This window comes from Triturus cristatus, chromosome 9, assembly GCF_964204655.1.
Source record: "Triturus cristatus chromosome 9, aTriCri1.1, whole genome shotgun sequence".
NCBI classification, from domain to species: Eukaryota; Metazoa; Chordata; class Amphibia; order Caudata; family Salamandridae; genus Triturus; species Triturus cristatus.
In genome coordinates this window covers 718854681-718871345 of record NC_140592.1, presented here as the reverse complement: position 1 = coordinate 718871345, position 16665 = coordinate 718854681, and the positions used below count along the sequence as shown (strand labels likewise).

The window sequence follows — 16665 nt, the reverse complement described above, 5'->3', positions numbered from 1 at the left end:
CACCCTATTACAATGCATGCAGTTTCATAGGCAAAAGACCGCCGCGGTCCTAGAGCCACCAACAAGAATTCTCGACCACGGTGAGGCAAGATAGGCCAATGCGTCTGTCAGAGGGGGGACCGCCAGTGTTACGCTTGGCCCAATTACAATGTGCCTTCCCGATGGCGTGACTGTGGCAGTCCAACCACCACATCTGAGCTGGTAGAAAGGGAGGGATATAATGCTGAAACTCACATGTACTCAGCTTCACACGTCATGTGCTGCCATGGAGCCAATCCTACACATACTGCCACTGCTGCCAATGATGTCAAAAACCAACCCCATTGTGGACCTAACCAACGGTAAGCTAAACTCTTACCTGTTTCCATAGACTCCTCAGCAAATAGATCCCTCACCATGCACCTGGCAAGGGGTTTGGGGGTCCCTGAGTCAAACATATTTTGTGGGCACCTGTTCGGAATTGTTCAGAATTATGATCCAATTAAAGCACAATTATGCCCTCTTTGGCCAGGTCACTGACACTGCACAGGCACACTCTACCAAAGTCGACATGTGTTTACATCTCATACTCAGGGATAGTGATGTGTGTATTAAATTGTGTCACACCACAGCACCTCCTCATCAAGATCACACATATTGATATCTGTGACACCCTCACATTGCTTACATGCTAGGCCCTGTTGTGATATCAAAGATACATCTGCATGGATGTGTCATGAAACTGAAACACACCTTCTCTGCTACATCTCTTTCATAGACTCTTACACATCACCCACATTAAAAGGTAATGGCAGGTAAATGGGATTCCAACTAATCAGTTTGAGAAGCATTTGAAGGGCACAATGTGAAGACTCTATGCAGGTATGCCTCTACAAGAGGGACCCATGAAAGGCTGGGGCCCTGGGCCCCAGTCCACTTTGCACATGCCACAAAACTTCAATGTGTACAAGACCTGTGGATTGAAGTATACCAGGGACAACCAATAGAATAACCAAGTGCCATGCATATGTGGGAAATGTGTAAGTTCAAGTCAGAAAAGCAAATACAGTAGTAACAGCTTTTGTCACACATTTAGATAAAGTAGGTGTAAGGTGCACACATGAAAATGGACACATGTCTATAAACATTTCTATAAAGGTATAGCAATTTAACACCCTCCATGTGTGAATAAACAAATATCTAACTTGCAAACATCAAACACATATTCATCATACATCATAGGGAGAAGTGCCAGATAAATTATGTTGGTATTGGACAAGCCAAGCTGAAAAGTCACCATAAGAAAAACCACCCAATGCAATGTCAGTCTCAATTGTATTTCCTCCCACACATCCATCCATTGAACATTTCCCCTTGTCCTGTGTGATTCCTGCACTGGTTCCAATGTCAGATCATGCTAACCACTTCAAATGGATCCACAATCAGTGTGAAACAAACACAACTGTAGTCATACATCCCAAAGTATCAAATAACATCAAATAGTTAGACAGGTAATGGCAGGACTAATGTGTTACAAACAAAGCAAATGTTTGATTTGGAAAAAAGCAATTACACTTAGTAAACCAAAGGACAGTGGCCAGTCCATTTTCTCCTAGTGTTATACAGCACACTGCTGTGCCACTAAACTTGCCCTTCATGACACTGCCAGGGAACATCCTCACAAAGGGACATCCATTGGGCATAGCAGGCACCTCGAAGATGTTACTTTCGAGGGGGACATTTGGGAGGGGTATCCTTGGGTTTGGGATGTGGGGGTATGGAAGAGGAAGGGGTGGACTGACGTTTAGATGGGGGTAGGGAGTAGGATGGCATGGACCAATGTTTTGAATGGGGACACTTGGAAGGGGTAGATGGGTCTTGACTAGGGGTAGATTTGGAGGTGGAAGGGGTGGGTATGGGTGTGGCAGGGGTAGGAACCCTTGTGACAAGAGTGGTAGGTGGGTTGGGAGGGCTAGGTGAAAGGTTGGATTCTCAGTGGGGAACTTGGGAAGGGCTTTGGGAGCGAGTGGGTCTTAGAGATAGAGGGAGTTTCAGTGTCTGATGTGCTTGGGACTGTTGTGAGTGCAGGTGCATGTGTGTCAGGTGTCTGGTGCGTGATTGTTTCTGTTTCAGTTTCTTAAGTGTGTATAGTGTGAGTGATTAGTCTGTGGATGTTGCTGCAGTAGAAGTGAAGGGTGTGTTTTGCGACTGCTGATGTGGTGGTAACTGTGGGTGTAGAAGTCTGTGTTGTCTGTATGGATGTGATGGTGGTTGTGGTGGTGCATGTGGGTGTGAAGGTGTCTGTGCTGGGAGGGATTGGGAGGTGGTGGTATGGTGTGTGCATCCATGTGTGGTATCTCCTGTGCTGTGTGGAGATGTGATCTGGGTGTAGTGTGAATATGTGGCTGTGGTGTTGTCAGTGGTGTCTTTGCATTTGGATGCATGTAATTTCTTTTGGGTACTGTGTGCTTGTGTGCGGTTGTGTGCTGCTTGGGACTGTATGGGTGGGTACATGAAAATGTGTGTGTGTGCTTTCAGGCAGGTTTGGTATTAGGGTATTTGGATGGGTACAGGCCAGGGGGAGGAACACAAGGTTGGGGTGGACGGGAGGCTGCGGCGAGAGCCTGAAAAGATCTCTGTAAGACAGACATGGGACTGTAAATGCCTTCCAGATAGGCCCCATTTGGTATCAATGGGTGCCTTATCCCTGAATGGCATGAAATAGTGCAGTCTGACCCACAGAGGAGTTTCTCAGGAGGTTGATAGCCTCCTCACTCAGCGCAGCTGGGGGACAGGGGCTGAGGTGCCTGGAGCGAAGGAGATGGCTCCCCTCTTAGGGAAGCGTACCCGGTCAACTAGGTGGGCAACAACAGGCATGGTGGTAAGGAACCTCGCTGTAATGGACTAGAACGAAGGTGGAACTAATCATGTGGGGTCCGCCACCATTTGGGAGTGTCCACCAGAGGATCACTGTGTATCTGAAGAGCTCAAGCATGTGTCCACCGTAGCACTCCCCACATCCTCCTGGTCCCTGAGTCCCTCTGTGTCGGAACTGTAACGTCCGGACCCATTGTGACAAACTGTGTCCCCAATGACATTGGCCCCTTCTCCTTCACTTGCCCTGGATGAATCTGAAATGACGTGTAAAATTAGTTTATTGTTCCTACATTTCCATACCTGACCTTCACAGATCAACATTAACATTCATTAAGTGCACATATCACACCAGCTTCATGGTTCAGCATATAGGCTTCCACATTAGCATTAGCACATGCATGCATTCTCCAGAACCTGGAAATAGTTGGTCCCAGTTATGTCATAACCATAGACAGCTCCAAATGCATTGATGGACTTGTCTACACTCCATTCTTATGTCCATACTAGGATAGTTGATAACCTTGTATACTTTGACACTTGTAGTATACCATAGTAAAATGATGCTACCAAGTAGGATGGCTACAAAATATGCATTTCCACAATGTTCGCAAAAGGCCCTGATTTCACCAAATGTTCATTTACCTCACAACACATCATGATGTCATGAAGTTTAAGACCAATGTTCAATCAATATTTGCTGTAGAGGAAATCATGTCACGTGCAAATGTTTGTTGCACACTGATGGCACTTTTGACTTGAAACTTCATCAAATATCCACTTCGCAAAAAGTCTAATGAAAGCTGTACGGAAGTAGTTTAGCTACGTAGCAGATGTAGCATAGAAAAGTAGCCTGGAGACATTGAGGGCCAAAGTTTTGGGAGATAGATACTCCAAATGCACACATCATAAGACTTTTTATAGCTATATGAACATCCCCAGCTCTGCCTGGTATGGGTAATAAAACCATTCATAGATTGTATTCCTACAGGCGAATACACCTTTGAAGGTTGTTGTCTGTCAGTGAATATCTGACATGAAAAGGTGGGATCACTGTAGTCCTAATGGTATGGCACATCACAGCACTATTTGGTATGGCAAACACAAATTGCCTTGTGAAGATGAGTGTAGACACACATATGATCTCTACATTTCTAGATCTCACTCCTTGATGCATGTCACCAGTCAGTGAATGAATCTTGAAACACTATTGCAGATGAACTAACAACAGAGAAATGTACACTGGGCAACATGTGGGAACTAATGCTGATGGCACCGGTGATGTTTGCACACTCATATCACTGTTGAATTCCAACTTACCAATGGGAAGTGTGGTCCAGTCAATCCATAAAGACTGCACTGTATGCCATGTCACATGTGATATGGTCCCCATCTCATGAGAGACAGTAGTGAGGGAACACCACTGCTTACACAAGGAAGACAAGTGGCCTGTGTGGTACCATTGTCACCCACAACAACAAACAACATGAGCTGATTAATCACTTTACACAGCCATGTGTCTGCTCAAGATAGTACATTGGTAGTGGACTAACTCTGCTGTGTTCCTGGTCAGAAAGACAATAGGCGAAGCACATCTGCAGGCACCTACACAACCAATAACTTTTCTTGTGCGTCGCACATGGCCCACCCCCAATAATGATGGGGAAATGCCTGTGCGTGACTCTAGGCAGGACTCACCCCTTTGTCACTGATGTTGGGTCCTCAATTGCCTATCAAGCTCTGGGGAGGCCACAACCAGTATGCGACCAATACGGGGGACAGGATCCGGTGCATGACCTGTCCACATTGGGAGGACAGCCCCAGCTGGGCTGCTATGTTCTTCCGGGTTCTGAACCTCAGGTCCTCCCCCCTATAATGGCAAAGGACACTGTGCATGCAGGCGATGGACCCACAGGGTCCACTGCTTCTGGGGTAAGGCTTTCCATTTGGACTGCTTCTGATGGGCATTGGCTTGTATGGATACAATAGATGAATACACAGATTATAATATTTTTAGGCACACATTTTGCATACACCTAGTACAAGCATCAATTAATAGTTACACAGTACATGTGTCATTGTCACATGCTAAACACTACAAAGACATGAATACACACTTTTGTAGTCACCTGCTGGCTACCACCAACCTTGGTCATGACCAACACTGACTGAGCCAGGCCACTAACATCATGCAACCCAGGGTCATCCTACGTGTACTGTGATGTGACCTACTATGATACACACCACACCAATATCACCTTCTGAAGGGCAAACTACTTGTGCATGACTTAACAGACACCTTTTTCAGACAGGCCCATCGACTTGATGTATATGGTCCATACAGCCTAGTAGCATAGTAAGGACTACACCCTAAGACTTAGGTCACAATGAAAGTACTGACATATGTGTCAGTGAGAGTTTCCTCTCTGGGGATATGCGGACAGTTGGACTACTTATTGGGATACCAGTTTGTGTGGTATTGTTGTGTGTTGCTTTAGATACCCGTATATAGGTCTATTGAATTATGTCCTTATATAGGCACAATTCGACTTGTCCTAATTTCGGCATCATATTCCAGTCCTTATTTAGGCATTGTCCATGCAGATCCAAATACAGGCATGGTCAACTACATCCGTCCATCCGAAGTCACAACGAGTTCTTAGAAACCAGACCCTTAAGCCGTTTGGATTTTCCCTGCTGGGATTATTGATTCCTCCAAGAACTCATCTATTATGCATGAACTACTATTCCTTAGTGGTTCATTCATGACGTCTTCCTCTGCCCGACTTTACGTCAATGCTAGCATTCCTAGACACCTTCCAGGTATAAATATACCTTCACTTGCCGTAGCAATTCACGACACGGCACAGCTCGGCTATACGGCTCGCCACGGAAAGTCCTGAAGGAGTTCAAGTCCCCGCCTGACACACTGAACAGACGCTGTCTTCCCTGCACGCAGAGATTCCAGCTTCCAGTGTTCCAACTCCCCTTGCGTGGTGTTAGAGTTCGCGATCTGGAAAGAGATTCCCACCTCTCTCATTCTAAGATATGAAGCTGACTAGAAACTAAGGAAATTCTTGGCATCTCAAATAAAATACTAACTTAAGCTCAGACCAGCTATAGCTTAAATCAGCACCTACTTCCTACCTTGCACTACATTCAAGTTAGGTGCACTGGGGTAGAATTACTTAGAAGCACCAGATGAGTATCCACTTTTAGCCTGTGTATTTATGTGTATGTATATAGATATAGGTCATAGCTAAAAGACAATGCTGTGCATATTATATCTTGCTTATTGTCTAATGATAGTGACAGCTCATATCTCTTACACAAGAACTAAGACTGTTCAATAAATCCTTTTTTATTTAAAACGCCCGTCTTCCTATTTTCTGTGTAACTCTGAAGAAACTAAGCATGCACGATTGACTGAGTGAAACTGTTATCTATTGTTTCCACGATTCTGAGACACGTTCCGATTCTGAAAAGTGAAACCAAGTTGTCATGTTTATGCGGTTGTCAGAAACTAATCCCTTCTTGTTCATTTGAGAAGTTTCTAGTGACCTCTGAGTTAGCTGGCACACAAGTAATTAGGTTTAATATACTCGATAGGAGCATACTGACCTCAGTCCTATGCACAGAACTATAGTGTATATTATTCCAATGCGCAGAGCCTATAAGGGAAATAGAAACTACACTACATGGCACCGAATGGTTTGGTAAGGCACTAATTTAACGCTATATACTGAAGTAACTCAGTCGTGCTTTTCTCAGAGACCCCTACTCATAATACTCCATAAGACGTCTGGAGTGGGTAGGGATAGTATCCGCCATAGCTGAGTTGGACAAAAAATCCTATGTATTAGCTGTTTGGTTTATTCAGCGTTGAAGGATACAGTGTTCCAAAATATTGTGCACCTTATCTTTGTTTCCTTGAAACTTGTTCTGCATTTTTCAAAAAAGAATGTCCCAGAACGAGGATAATACAGAGGCTGCGGCTGACCATGCTGTAGCAACCTTTGATACTACAGGTATAAATGAAACCGATGAGGGTGTTATAAACATCCATCCAAATTTAAGAAGGGCCATCACTCTAAAACTTAAAAAACATGGCCTAACACCAAGAGGTGGTAGAGCAGTTGTTGTAATAGAGGCACATGAATGTTTTCAGACTGAGGTATTCTATTCATGGATTACATTCCCAGAATCAAATCCAGTAACACATGTGTTTCACTTCTTCAAAGAAGATGAACCACCTGAGGAATACATTCCATTCGAGGATATTGAAATTCCACTAACATACCAGGAGCATCAGCTCTGGTTTAAAGGCGCCCTAAAACATTATAATCATATAACCAGGCTCGGTCCACTAGGTTGACCAGGAGCAACATGGCCGATTTTAGCCAGCTACACACCTCATCCTGACATCGAAGAGATGTCAGACATGGATTTGGTCATTCAACTCAAAGAGTTAATAAAAATGTACAGACAGTTAGTACAATATGTGATGCGGACTTTAACAGTCCAACCACCAATAACCATTTCAAATCAGACCCCTCGTCAGGGGAATGCACTAAAAATTACTCCACAGACTTTACACGCAGTCATGGGTAAAATGCCCACAAAACGTGAACAAATTCCATTCTGGATAGCTCAAAAAATTACTCAAATCGAAGCAGTATTTCCTAATACTAGCCCTCATGAAAAACACAGAATTTTAACAATCTGTTTGCCTATTGGGGATCACACCACATCCGGAAGACTGCACCACTTGGGGCACAGTCTTAGCTGCCATCTATACTAAACACACGGTGTTCCGTCTATTGCAGTAATACCTGATGTCCTGAAACAAATTCAAAATGAATACAGGGCAGAGCCTGCTCTGAACTTAGGTATGAAATTACTGAAAAACTTCGACCAGGTCTCAACAATAATATTATCTAATATTAAAGGAGAGGCAGCATCAGTGGCGATCCGCCAGAAATTAAGAGAATTTGATGTAACAGAACAACAAAAAGAACTACCCAGAATAATAGAAAAATCCTATGAGGAATTGGGCAGGAACTGTTTAGGAGGGAAACCACTTAAACCACAACTGTCTGACGATCCTGAAAAGGACTTAATTAAACACAATCCTACATCCTCTAAAAAGAAGTGGGAAAACAAAAAACAACATTCAAAGGAGAAACATCCTCAATCCCGAGGTTGGTCTCCTCAAAAGGAGCCCTCTGAAAGGAGGTATAACCTCAGGAATAGGGACAATTTGAGAAAACCTGACAGGTATCAAGATACTGATACACGTTCCTCTTGTACCTTTCAGACATCTTCACAGACATCCAAAAGAAGAAGACGGTCAGAACAAAAAGAAGAACGCGTGAAGTGCAGAGACGATCAACACGTTCAGAAAAATAAACAAAAACCCCAGTTCTCCAAGAAAAAGGTAGCAGGTCTGAAGATCAGACATGCTGAAAATCCTGAGGACACAACTCAAGAATGGAGAATGGGCTCAGACAATGCTGGACAGTGCAGCAGAAGTAATAATAGCTCACCAGAACCTGAAGGAACTTCTGGAGATAGTGGACTTGAATGAATACATAACAGTTGAAACTGTAGACACCAGGGTTAGTTTTCCACAAAAGTTATACGAAATACCACTCCGGATAGAGGGAGACATACCAAGAAAAGTGAAAGCACTCTTTTGGGAGAAGCTTTTAAGAGGTTATGACATACTTCTAGTAGAAAAAGACTGGCCACCACAATTTGTCAGGGAGTGCCCACATGGCGAAGACATCATTAAGCCAGCCTTCTCTAACCATGTTCCAGTACATCTAAAATATACTTATGCCAGGAAATGGGCAGTAGCCCAAGCTCCTGCATTATGTAAAAATCATGTCGGATAGGATGAGGACTCACCTCACCATAAAATCCAATTAAAAGCTCAACCAACTGCACAAAGGGAGTACCCTATTAAGCAAGAAGCTAAAAAACAGGTCAGGGAGATCTTAGATCAACTTGAATATCAAGGGGTGATTGAAAATAGGGGTGGGTGGAATTTGCGAAATTAACTTTTGCAAATTATCGCAAACAAGCGGAAATATCGCGAAGATGCGGAAGTTTTTTTCCGGCATGTTCGCGAGATTTTCTGCATGGTTGCGGGTCGCCAACTTACCCAAGTGGTTGCTTGCGGGCGCGGCCATCTTGTTTTGAGTTGCCTCGCGGTGCATGATCGCGAGAACAAAGACGTGATCGCGCGGCGCATGACGTCACTGCGGGCGCGAACTGTCGCGAGACAGCGCAAATGGCTAAAAACAATACAACATCTCATGGAGAACGCGACCGGATCAAGAAAACTTGTCGGCGAACGCAGGGATTCAGGTAAGGCGATCGCGCGCGCGCGAGAATGTATTATTTTACAGCGCGAGCAAGAAACAAATTATCGCCAAGCTGCGGAAACCGGAATTTTAAACATTTTCGCGCTCTCCGCGGAACGCGAAAATGTCAAATTATCGCAATTTCCGCGAACGGAACGAAATTTTCGCCCAGGCCTAATTGAAACCTCATCAATGAACAATCCTTTGTTTCCTGTTGCAAAACCAGGCAACACATATCATCTAGTTTTGGATTACAGACACCTGAACACTTGTTCTAAAACATTTGCTGTGCAAAATGCACACAGTACAGCATTAATGGATAACATTGTGCATAAAAAAATATAAAACCACATTGGATATTTCAAATGGTTTCTTTTGTCACAACATAGCACCTGAAAGTAGGTACTTGATAGCTTTCTCAATAATGGGGACTCAGCGTCACTTTTGTCGACTCCCACAAGGGTTCAAGAACAGCCCGGGTTTATTCTCAGCAAGAGTAACAGAGTTACTACAAATTTATGATGATGAAGCATTGTCATATGTCGATCACATATACTTAACAGACGATGACCTGGATAGGCACTTGAACAGGGTAAATACCATAATACTGGGATTTGCCTCTAAGGGCTACAAATTCAATTTAAAAAAATCAAGAATTGCCCATCTCAATGTCCTTTTTCTAGGATATGAATTTTCAAGTGAAGGCAAAAGCCTGGCAGCAAACTTTTTAGAGAAATGTGCGCTGCTCCAACCTAAAAAAAAACGCTGAAAAACTTACAGTTGATTCTAGGTTTCCTGAATTTTGGAAGAACTTATATTCTAAATTACGAAGAAAGGGTTAAACCTCTCTACGAATTGATCAAACAAGATTTTTTTAAAAAGATTGGACACAGGAACTCACAAATATCCTGCGTTCAATACAAGGTGACAAGTTAGCAACAAACCACTTACAAACACGTGTGAATAAACGTAACTTAGTGATCCGAATAACACCGGGTCAATGCGGATTCACCTACTTAACGTTTAATGAAGGTGAAAAAGTATCGATTGCATACAAATCCCATTTGTACACAAAAGCGGAAATGCGCTTCACTTCAACAGAAAAAATTCTGACAGCATTTCAAACCACTGTAGCAAAAGAAAGAGCTCTAGCTCAGGGGAAACGCATTATTGTCGTGACTCCGGTACCAGCCTTAGAGGCGGTAACAAAAGCGAGCATTCCGAAATCAAAAGCTTTACATCCAAGATGGATACAGTGGGTTAAGTCTCTTTCTGCAACAGATGTTGAATATGTTTTTGATCCTTACTGGAAAACTCAAGCATTCCTGCAATATGAACATGACTGTCCTCTGCTTATTGAGATTCTCCCTCTTGACCAGTACGAATTTATAATTTATACTGACGGATCAGCACAACCCGCTACCGGGAGTAAGCAAGCTTCCAGTGCAGCATGCGCAATCATTAAAGGTTGTTTGCTCGATGGTAAATTCCGACCAATGGTCACTAAAACACAGTCTCTAGGAGACTGTACAGCTCAGCGAGCTGAACTACAAGCATTCAAATTGGCACTTGAAAATACAGATCGCGAATTCCCCATACTGATAGTGTGCGATTCCTTTTACTGTGTACAATCATATAATGAATATTTACAGAATTGGCTTCAAAATGGTTTCAAAGATGCAAAAGGTGGCACAATTAAGCATAAGACGCTTTGGGAACAAGTAGTTCAATTGAGAGACGGACTACAAAACACTCACGTGATACACACGCTCAACATGATGGCGTTCACGTTGCAGTAAATTAATTGGCTGATGAAGCCGCGGAGGGGGCTGTGCAAACGGCTTCCGTAGCTGCGATCACTCGTTCAAAAACGAAAATAGACAGTGAGATATTACTGGCTGTCAATGCTTCAATGCTTCAAGCAAAGGCAGCGGTGCAGCGTTACCTAAAACGTTTCCACTCAAATACTCATACATAATTAATACAAACAATGTTCCGTTTGCTCGAATCCCTGGAGTGGAGGATAGGGTAATTCCAAACATGGAACATAGATTAGGACTAATCCTATCAGCACATGAAGGGACAGCCTCTGCCCATGCAGGTGTTTCCATCACAGTATCATTATTAAAACAGAGAAATTGGTGGGCCGGCATTAGGAAACAGACCAAAAACTATGTTTTGGAATGTGAAATATATCAGAAGATGAAAGTCTCTACAGAGAAACGTCCTGTGCAGACACCCCTGTTCATTTCAGATAAACCATTAGCTTGTGTTCACCAGGATCACTGCGGTCCCTTGCAAAGGGATGTTAACTATAAATATATCATGGTCGCAGTAGATTTGTGCTCAAGGTTCCTATGGATGTGGCCTCAGCATAAGGGTGGCCGGCAAATTCCGTTCTGCTCGCGGAACTTGCAAAATTTCGGCATTTTCGTGTTCCGCACGGAACGCGAAAATGTCTAAACTTCCGCAATCCGTGGCGGAATGGAATTCGGGCCCCATGAGGTATTTTTAAACCTCACCACGAGTGTCCACTTCTCCCTCCCTCTCTCTCTTTCTTTCTGTCCGTCTCTACCGGCTCGATCTCGATCCTACTGACTTGCTGGCAAGCTTCCTCCATTTGTTCCCAACTGAAATGGATCCAAAATCAAATGAACTGCATGGGATTCCAAGATGGCGAATACTCCGTACGTGACTGATGAGAACGGTTTGCGATAGCATGTGCATGGTTTCTAACTCTGAAACTGAATCTTTTCTAAAACTGTGGCTTTGCTGATTTCATTTCCTAAGTGACGCGAGACCAGCTCTAATCACATCCTCAATTGTGTGACCTGGAATTTTGTTGTAGTTACTTGTTTTAGTCATTTTTGATGGATTGTCACATTTCAGGGATGTACATTGCCGCAACGCAGCATCCTGATGGGACCTGGAGGAAGCCGCGGAAGGTGAAGGATGGCTACGTCCCACAGGAGGAGGTGCCGGTGTGAAGTTCTTCAAAAGCAAACCAGACCTTCCGCCAGGTCTTAGCTCCAATGAAGCTCCTGCTGACAAGACAGTCCAGAAAGCAGAGAGCGAGTCTGGGCTGTCCAAGACAGCAAAAAGGAAGCTGAAGCGGAAGGAGAAACGAAAAGCAGCAGCATGACAAGGGGGAACCAGATGATGTCGAAGAGCTCTGCCAGGCAATAGGAAGAGCTTATGTCAAGGCAGATGTCGGTGTACGGCAGTCTAGTGCTGATTGCGATGCTAAATCGCAAGAGAATGGTGCAGAAGGGAACGCTAAACCTGCTGCAGCCCAGCACGTACCTACTACTGATCCTGCTGCCATTGAGCGGGCAAAGAAGATTAAGAACCTTCGGAAAAAGCTACGGCAAGTGGAGGACTTGCAGCATTTGTTCCCCAGTGAAATGGATGGAAAATCGAATTAAACTCTGTTGCTGGAAAAGCAGTCTGTTTCTTTCATTTTTCTCTTTCAAAGTGCAGCGTCTAAATAAATAAATAAAGCACGGCACGTTGGTCGCAAAGCGGCAAATGAATAAAATAAATAAATAAATAAAGCAAGACACGGTTACCAGGTTGATTTTATTCTCACACAAACACAGTAGCTCCACTTTACAGGCGATACTTTCGACGGGCGCAGCAAAATCTCCACGAGCACGCAAAATTTCGCGTGCTTGCGGAGATTTCGTGCAGTTTCGCAGAATTTTGCGAAATGCAACTTTGCAATTTCCGCCTACCCCTACCTCAGTGCTCGGCTGACGCTCAAACTGTTATAAAAGATTTGCGAGTCTTTATCGGCACATACGTAATTAGTATGCTACACTCTGACCAGGAACCTGCATTTAGATCTCGAGCTTACAAAGAAGCCAGTTTTGGCGTTGCATTGCGGTACTCTTCTCCATTCCATCCTGAGGGAAATTCGGTTGTGGAAAGAAAAAACGGGGACATAAAGCGGTCTATAACAGCTAGAGTATTAGGTACGGGTGACGGGTGACGGGTGGGTCAAACATCTTTATGGGGTCCAACGCTCTTTAAACAATTTGCCAAAAAGTTCTCTAGGGGGAATCACGCCATATGAGGTCCTATTTGGGACAAGAATGTGGGTCCCAGATCTAGAATTTGCAGGCACAGTGGTGGAAAATAAACCTTTTGATATCAAAGATCATTTGGTTATTTTACAGGACTTAAATGAATTAAGAACGAAACAAAGCAACATCATCCTAAAGCCAGCCACCACTGGGGAAAAACCAGCTGTCCCAGCAAGGCCTGTCTGGATCCCAAAGCTTAGGGATCTAGTCAGAGAAAAGATTGCGGATAAGAAGGGATTTGGGTCTTCTTACAGACAACCAGTACCTGTCCTAGCAATCCACGGATCAAGAACAATACTTCTGCCACCCCTTGCTGGTAAAAAGGAGAAAAGATTTGTGTCCATCGACCACATCAAACCACATCATGTGGCCAATACTGAATAGTAGGCCAAGTGGACTCCAACCAAGTAGCAGACACACTCCTCTAGCTACTATCCAAGATGTTCAAACTGAAAGACTCATCACCTTTGAGACTCCAACAGTAACAAATGAAGGACTAAGCAACAATGCTATGGAACTCCTTCCTCTTGATACCCAAATAACAGCTCGTCCTGTTACACCTGTCTACAACAATGTAACATGTGAACAGCTGGTGCCAGCGACTTCAACGAATCCTGAAGCAATTCCAACCATTGACAGAACTGCCTCTGGCTATTTCATTAACTTTGATACGTTTTCTAAGGATCCCAGCGAACCAGAAATAACGCCAGCAAAAAAGACTTGGAAAGAACAAGCACAAGACTCTTTTCATCACTTAAAAAAGACTTATCTGGTTACACCATGGATTGAACTAAGGATTATTTCTGGAATTTTCTTCTTTCTACTTTGGCTTGCTTTGGTAATAACTCTGAGTATGTTGACAGAGGGAAGATATATTCACTTGGACACAGAAAGCAGAACTGTGAACTTACTTTTGAAACCACACAAATCTTCCCATCGTGAAGCAAGAGACTTGTCAGCAGTAAACATCACAGCCGTTCCTATACAAGATGGTATAATTTGGGACAAAATGAATTATGATATATTCGGTCCGTCTGAACTTGTGAAGATTCCACACTTATTCAAAATATCATTAAGTGACTTTATTACCTCTAGTACCTATTCTGATGATTGGGACTTTGAGACTGTTAAAAACATGATGTCTGATCTAGAAAGATCTGCTGCATTTTCTAACCATGAATATTTAGAAGGTTCAACAGACTATGAACAGCTTTTTTGTTACAACCACTATGGTAATCATTTCTTGCATAAGACTACAACTCCTAGAAATTTATTTTTGTATAACCAATGGCAACATTGTCCTACACCAACGAGGGGTAGCTCAAAAACATTTGAAAAGAAGTTTCCATATTTTTCAGGATACAATACATCCATCCCAGAAACGTTTTACTATAAAAGTGTCAACAAAACAGGAAAGAAAAATATGTTAACAACTACAAAACAGATTTATTCTGCATCCTTTATTGACCAACTGTCTAGATAGGGTTTCGATTTTTGGAAACAATCTGTTGACACAAAATCTGTCTGTGGTACAAAAGATTGGAAAGTGCAGGGGATAGAAGCTTTATTTAGAGCCTGCATCATCCACAGCAGATAATGTTTTTGAATGACACTGTCCAACAAACGTCTTGCCTTGGATTAGCAAAGATCAAAGACATGAACACTCCGTCCATACCTACACCTGCCAGTGGTAGCACTACACAGGGGGAAGTCGACGTACATAAAACTCTATATTCCGATTCCGAATAGGAAAAATGGTTGCTCTGGCCCATAGACACAACAACTGTCAAGAAAGATTCCTGAACAGAACACAGGGTTTCACAATCAGTAGGCCAGACCCACGTTATGTCGAAAGACAGCATCCAGGGGTAGTAACAACATACAGTGTAGGAAAATTATGCCTCGACTGGCTGCAGACATCTACACTAGAAGATGTGAAACAACACTTATCTTTACTTAAAGACAACGCAGACCTTAGGGATTTCTTGCTAGGACCAAGAAAACAGCATCAAAAATGTTTCATATATGCAGGTATCTATGCTGCTTATAATAAAATATGGAAGGTTACCCAAGCAGACGCTGCAGAAAGAATACAAGAAATTGATCGTATTAATTTAGAGAAAACTCTTGCTGTAGTCGACAATGGGTTTTAATGACACTGTCATCCAGGATATATTCATTGGGCAACATTGTATCCTCAGCAATAGACATTGTGGAACAAGACGTGGTCCAGTTGCAACAAGGCCAGTCTCAATTACGTTCTATTCTGTCATTAGGCTGGATGCTACAAAAACTTGCGTGCAGGCTATGTGCCTTGGCGTTTCATTAACACGTCTTCTCTGTTCTCAGAATACAATCTCACTGATAAACAGATCAAACTGGCACAAATGGGAGCTAAATATACAATACTGAGCAGTGAAAAACTGGAAAAAAATCCCATTTACGGTAGCAGAAAAACCAGCTACTGAATGGATAATTCATGGCAAAATAACTCTGCCTGTTACAACCTTCCATTTTCAGTATTGCCTCAAATACATACCAGCGGGCAAATATGAAAGGTTGGGTAAAGAATACATCAGGACATCCTGGGATTTTCCTTACACACACAGATGTTGGAGTGGGGGGCGTGAAGTGTTTATTAGCGGTACACACTGTGAAAATGCACTGAGCGGTTCACTCATATGTCGGGATAGTAGTTTACACAGGGCCTGTAGCGGTTCCATTTCAAACTTATCCTGTCACCTGCAGGGTTCACCAGCCGCTGTGATTAATCCAACGTTTGGACAACTTACAAATGGGAGTTACCTCATGTTGAATGATCAGAGCTGTTGTGGCATGTTGCCAGGTATCCCATATCTAGTAACGGTTACTTCCAGGGTCACTTGCTGTATGAAAGTCTTGTTCCCCCAAATAGACACAGTCAAGGAGTCGCCTTTATGACCTTCACTGAACATTCTTCTATACGAATTAATACTCTAAGCAGATTGAAAGCCATTCTTTTGCAGAAAACTGTGCCATTGACCTCTGCCAAAGAAACCTATGATCTACAAATTGCAAGGACTTCGGCTGAGATACAGGCTCTTTTACGTACCAACTGCCCTACACATTTCACGGAAATGTTGGGACGCATCTTAAACATGTCTGATACGAGCGAGATTGTGCATGTATTTAAGACCATATGTTCATGACTGTTAACACCTTTTCAAGCAGTCCTCGGAATCATTCCCAACTTTATCCACTTGGTGTTTGGTGGTCTGCCGCTTCTTTTAGCACTCATTGCGGGAATCCTATTTTTGTTTCTCCTGCTACGCTATGGCAAGCCTATCCACCAGCGTCACTCCCAACAATTTGGAGAAAGT

At 43.2% G+C, this 16665-nt stretch overlaps 1 protein-coding gene and 1 pseudogene across 1 annotated transcript in view; both read left to right on the top strand.

Moving 5' to 3' along the window:
* LOC146798595 (solute carrier family 22 member 6-A-like) overlaps positions 1-16665 on the top strand; it is an 814343-nt gene that overhangs the window by 69591 nt on the left and 728087 nt on the right. The window lies entirely within an intron of this gene.
* On the top strand, positions 11895-12646 carry LOC146798597 (partner of Y14 and mago pseudogene; annotated as a pseudogene).